Source organism: Zingiber officinale, chromosome 4A, assembly GCF_018446385.1.
Source record: "Zingiber officinale cultivar Zhangliang chromosome 4A, Zo_v1.1, whole genome shotgun sequence".
Taxonomy (NCBI): Eukaryota; Viridiplantae; Streptophyta; class Magnoliopsida; order Zingiberales; family Zingiberaceae; genus Zingiber; species Zingiber officinale.
The window spans coordinates 36,215,302-36,220,899 of record NC_055992.1 but is presented as its reverse complement, the minus strand read 5'-3'; the positions used below and the strand labels follow the sequence as shown (position 1 = coordinate 36,220,899).

At 39.8% G+C, this 5,598-nt stretch overlaps 1 long non-coding RNA gene across 3 annotated transcripts; it reads right to left on the bottom strand.

Moving 5' to 3' along the window:
- Window positions 1-1,449: 1,449 nt before the first annotated feature.
- LOC121969812 lies at window positions 1,450-3,859 on the bottom strand. 3 transcript variants are annotated; one of them, XR_006108664.1, is made up of 5 exons: window positions 3,486-3,859; window positions 3,301-3,392; window positions 3,111-3,203; window positions 2,770-2,829; window positions 1,450-1,675 (listed from the first exon to the last, which is right to left on the bottom strand). It is a non-coding gene; the product is annotated as an uncharacterized LOC121969812 (long non-coding RNA). The 3 variants fall into 3 exon arrangements; XR_006108665.1 differs by having other exon boundaries at window positions 1,450-1,884; window positions 3,496-3,859; XR_006108663.1 differs by having other exon boundaries at window positions 3,496-3,859.
- Window positions 3,860-5,598: the final 1,739 nt, after the last annotated feature.

The window sequence follows — 5,598 nt, the reverse complement described above, 5'->3', positions numbered from 1 at the left end:
GCTAGTTGCGTCTTTTGCTCCCCGAGAAATCTTCCGCTCCAACTTCTCGTCCCTTGGAAACATCACACGTTTCTTCTCGTTCGCCAGTGTACTCTTCCGCAACACCTCGTCCCTCAGACGCACCGAGCCCGTCGGCTCTCTCCCGTGTCATTCTTCTCGTTAGTTGCATCTTTTGCTCTACTTCTTGTGCTCCTAAGCTCCTGCACACTTAGACACAAGGTTAAATATAACAGGACATAACTTAACTTATTTGATCACATCAAAACAACCTTGGGGTACCAACAATCTCCCTCTTTTTTATGTGAGCAACCCAAGTAAAGCTAGGGTAAACAACTATAAATTTAAAACAATAAATTTTGTAATAAAGTGCAAAAAGTAAAAATAATTTTAAGTTACCTCCCCCTAGACTTAATTCTTCCTTCTCCCCCCTTTGATCACATAAAACATGGGGTATCAAAAAAAATCTAAAGGTAACGTTTACAAATTCTGATTTTCAAATATTTTTAAATAAATTTATCAAGAATTTTAATAATAATTTGATAACACTAAAAATACAATAATTTTAGAAAAATTTACCAAGTTGAATTATTTTTTAGTTAAACAAATTTGGATAGAAAAATTTAAGAATTTTCCAAAAAATTTGAGTAACTATTCAAAGTATTATCTAATTTTAATTTTAATGTTTTATCAGTTAGTCAACTAAACATTTTATTTCAATATTTGGCTTCCAGACTGTGGCGAGACACTAGACCTTCTTGGTTATTGGATCATCAACCACTTCTAGACAAATCCTCATAAGGAAATTAAACGTTTAATGTACTCTCTGAAAGCCCTAAGTCCAATTAATATTTAATTAAGACAAGTCTTTGGAACCCAGTAAAGGTTCCTTCCAACTGGGTTAACAAGAAATTTATTAGGTAAATTTTTTCTTGACAATTTTTTAATTTTCCCTTTGTGATATTTAAACTTCCAATGAAGTTCTTTATAATTTCTTAAATTTGAAATAGAGAATTTTGAACATGTATGATTTTTCAAATTTTCTATCTTTATTTTCAATTGATCATTTTCTAACTTTAATTTATCAAAATTTTCTAATCAAGATTTTGCTAGAATTAATTTTAACTCTTTAATTTCTTTTTTTAATTTGCAACTGTCTTTAGTTAGTAATTTAATCAATTTAAATAACTTGTTAGGTGGGAGTGTCACGCCTCCAAAGGAATCCCTGTCAGACAAAAATTCGACAACTTCTCCCCTGTACCGATGACAATCTGAAATATACATACATACAAAATACATCAGCAACATACGGTTGGAATATATATACAACCACGCAGTTATATATTCAGCCCACACGGTTGGAACAAAATAAAACACAATCACGTAGTTATATATATATATATATATACTGTACTAAAAACCAACACAACGAAAATCACAAAATAACGAACATGAAACGAACAAAAAAACTAACTGCAAGTCGGTCCGGCTTGACACGACAACTACATCAATTCAAGTACAAGATATCACAAAACTAAACTCCATAAAAATACAAGAACAAGTATAAAACCAATAATGCAAATAATATAAAAAACCAAAATCAGAAAATCGTCCTCAGATGTGACGTGGGACTGGCGGACATGTTCTCCAAGTGACTCCGTAAGCCTTTACCTAATACCTGGCGAAATAAATCAATTTACGGAGTGGTGAGTACTAAGACTCAAAGGGTAATAGAACAGATAATGCATGAGTATAGTAAAGAACTAGAGATACAAAGGTATACAGTCTCGTAGGCAAAATAACAAATACAACAGTGATATCATAATAAGTGTACATACCTGAAACCATATCCTAGGTTAGTAATAGAAGATCAGGTGTACCAAATACCTGCTACAGTACTGCTCATAACTACATGGGTAACATGTGAGATATATACATATTACCAATAAGCAAACAGTGTCTAAACTCATACCTCAGGTATATATCTCAACCTATATGAGCATATCAGCATAAGTAAATAATAACAGCATAAATAAGCAACAGCAGCATAAGTAAGTAATAGCATTAGTAGGTATAATAATAACAGTGTATGCACGGATAGTCACTCCCGTCCACCCCTCTGCACCATGACCCTGTATGGTCGAGAGGTCGGGTCAGTGACAGACTGTACACCACTCCAGCTACCACTACTCTCGAGTGGTCGAGGGGGCAGTTGCATAGTAGCTAACTAGCTACGTCTGCAACGGGGGTCCCTACTGCTCGCAACTCCAACTATCACTACCCATGAGTAAGCGAGTGAGAGCATGACATGACAAGCGACACGCTCCAGCTACCACTACTCATGAGTGGCCGAGCGTGCAACCCTGGCCAACGACCCTCTCAACCACAAGGGATACATGGTCGTGCATGCAATGACATGATGCGTAAAATGCAACAGTCATCATATATACATAAACAGAAAACAGGTATGTTGCATGAAGTCAGCATGCTCAGTAAGGTGTGTAAATAACAACCTTCAAGCAAGTAAGCATGGTATCTAGTATCCATATCCAATATCTAATATCTAGTATCTGGTATATGGTATTTGCTAAATATCATAAATAGCAACGAGAGACTGTATAGATATAGAAACGAGTTTCTTAAAAATTGAATGGATAAGTATCAAGTACGGGAAAAATACGAGTGGAGTCAAGATAAATACAGGAACTATCCGAAATTATAGTTCATACACTAAGATCAATGTACTAAAGAGATAAAGCAAGAAGTACCCACCTCTAAAAGTAGTCTGAATCCGATGTCACCTTCATCACGACACTAGCCTCGATCAAAGTCCTACATCAGACCAAATTAGTATGAACTTAAATAGCTTAACCAATATACGAAACAGATAACTAATCCGAGCTCATTCATTACCTTCTACTAATCCCCATTACTAATCTAAACAAATCCAAACTCCCTAATTTACACTCTCAGTTCCCACAATTCCAGCAACACACTACGACAATTAGGGTTACCAAATCATGAATTTGTTTCCTAAATACAAATTAACACTGATACAGATTTAACTACACTAGGTATTCAAAACCCAACGCTTTACCCTACAATAACCTCACCTCGGTTGGCCCACTGCCAGGAGGTGCTATTGCCGGCACAAGCACAGTGGTGATGCCTGCTGCCACAGATCCACAATCGGAGCTTCTACAAAGCTACAAACAAATGTAATCACTCTAATCAACACTTGATCCACACTGGAACCCATACCTGGTTCTACATATCTACTGTCCAAAGCTGTAGCTGCCTTACCTAGTGGTTCACGGCCAGAGAATAGTTGCTCAGACTGCCCACCGGCGAAATTTGCTGCTGGAATTTGTGGCCAAGTCCTTTACGGTGAGCCACTGTCAAAAACAACTCTCAGTTAATCTAACCTTCTCTACTGACATCAAATCTCAGATCTCCACAGCTATCGAACCCCAAAACAACTACCATACCTCAACCTACCTCGATGACAGAAACCACCACCAGCAGCGCAGGGAAATCCGACGAACTCAGCTCAGCTCTAGGGCTCGGGAAGGTGAGGCAGCCGCTTGGAGCGCAAGTCTTCAACCAAGATTGAGCACTGGAACAGGCAATTCAACTCCAGCGTCACCGGAGCTCAGATCTCGATCCTCACACGATCGAAGATCCCTTGCGTGAAGTGGCATTTCGAAGGAGAACACTATAGATGAGACCTCCGATAAGGAGTGGAGAAGATCGGAGACTCGACTCGCGACATGGCGCCAGCGATCGGGTGTCGGCGTGCGCCGAAGCTGAGACCGTCGGCGCAATCGGGAGAAATGGCGAGGGACCAACGATTTTAGGGATTTAGGGCACTGTAACTTCTTTATAAGGGTATAAAGGTAGGGTTTGATTAAGTTGTGTTATTATTAACTCCTCAATTAACCCTCCTCAAATGGTGATTTTCATTACCACCTTATACTTAACAATTTATCCCCTTAAACTCTATCATACGACCCCTAAATAATTCCAAAAAAATATCTAAAAATCCCCATAAATTACGATAAAGTTATTCTCCTATAACCCTTTATTATTTATTTCCCGTATCTCACAGAGAGAGATCGTACCTAGCTTACCTTGTCGATCTTGTTGTCCATAAATCTCCTGAACTGCTGCTTTCCTCTGATGTAGCCCTCCTTCATCGATGCTCTCGATTCTCATCTCGGACGAGCTTTTTTCTTCTTCGTCTTCTAGTAGGTACTCGGCTATTAGAGTTGTTCCGGCGATTTCCTCGATTTCAGATTCTTTTGATGACTTGGTGTCCATCGAGGAGTTGAATTCGACTTCTTTTGGTTCTTCATGAAGCATCAAGAACTTTTCCCAAAGTTATTTTGCACTTTGATAGTCACTGATTTTATCGAAATCTTCAACCGGTAGTATGCTTAAAAGATGAAATTTAGCCTTACCATTAGCCATGAAGTCATTGTGCTGCTTTTCAGTCCATTGATGTTTCTCAAGTTCTTTTCCCTCTTTGCTTTTGGACATATTAAAATCATATTTAATTGTTAGTAGAATATTAAAATCGATTTTAAAATAAACCTCCATTCTATGTCTCCAAAAAGCGAACTCCCCCTCGAATACTGGTGGTTAGATGCTAGCTCCGACCATTGTTTTTGCTTCGATCGACGGTTAGTCCTCCTGAAGCGTCCTGACTCTGATACCACTTGTTGAGACTCGTTGGCTGGTTAGAAGAGGGGTTGAATAGTCCCTGCACAAATAAATAAAAGAACCCTTCTCGAACTTAAATGAACACTTGCATTAAATAAAATAAGAAATAAACTAAAAGACAGAGGCTCAAAGGATTTTACTTGGTTACAACCGAGTAAGTTGTTAATCCAAGAAAGTGAATGCGCACTAAAGATCTCCTTGAGGCGGATAAACATCTTTACAGTAATGAAAGCTCAGAAAGGAAGAAGCTAAACAAAACGAAAAAGCTTCCAAGTGTTGTATTAAGAATTGCTTGTTGTTCTTTAGCTTCTGGACCAAGGCTATATTTATAACCTTGGTCAGGGCGCCTGGAAGGGTTCCAGGCACCTGGAGTGGGATAGAATTCTATCCCTGACGCAACGGTCAACATCCACGTCGAAAGTGGATAAAATTAGGTTCCGAGCGCCTTGACTCCGAGCGACCGGAATGGGTTCTGGTCCTCTGCTTCGGTGCTGCTCGCCTCGGTCGGGATCTTCCGCTCCGGCTTCACTCATTTGGGTGATTTTGACCATCCGAAATAGGGCTCACCCGAACCTAACTTCAGGCCTTCTCGAGCAACCTTCCGATCCTGCTTCTCGTCCCTCGGAATTGTCGCATGCTTCCTTCTCATCCGCCAGCATACTCTTCTGTAGCTTCGTCCCTCGGACGCACTGAGCCCGTCGGTTCTCTCCCGTGCCAACCTTCTCGCTAGCTACGTCTTTTGCTCCTCGAGCAATCTTCCGCTCCAGCTTCTTGTCCCTCGGAAACATCGCATGTTCCTTCTCATCTGCCGGTGTACTCTTCCGCAACACGTCTTTTGCTCGACTTCTTGTGCTCCTAAGCTCTTGCATACTTAGACAC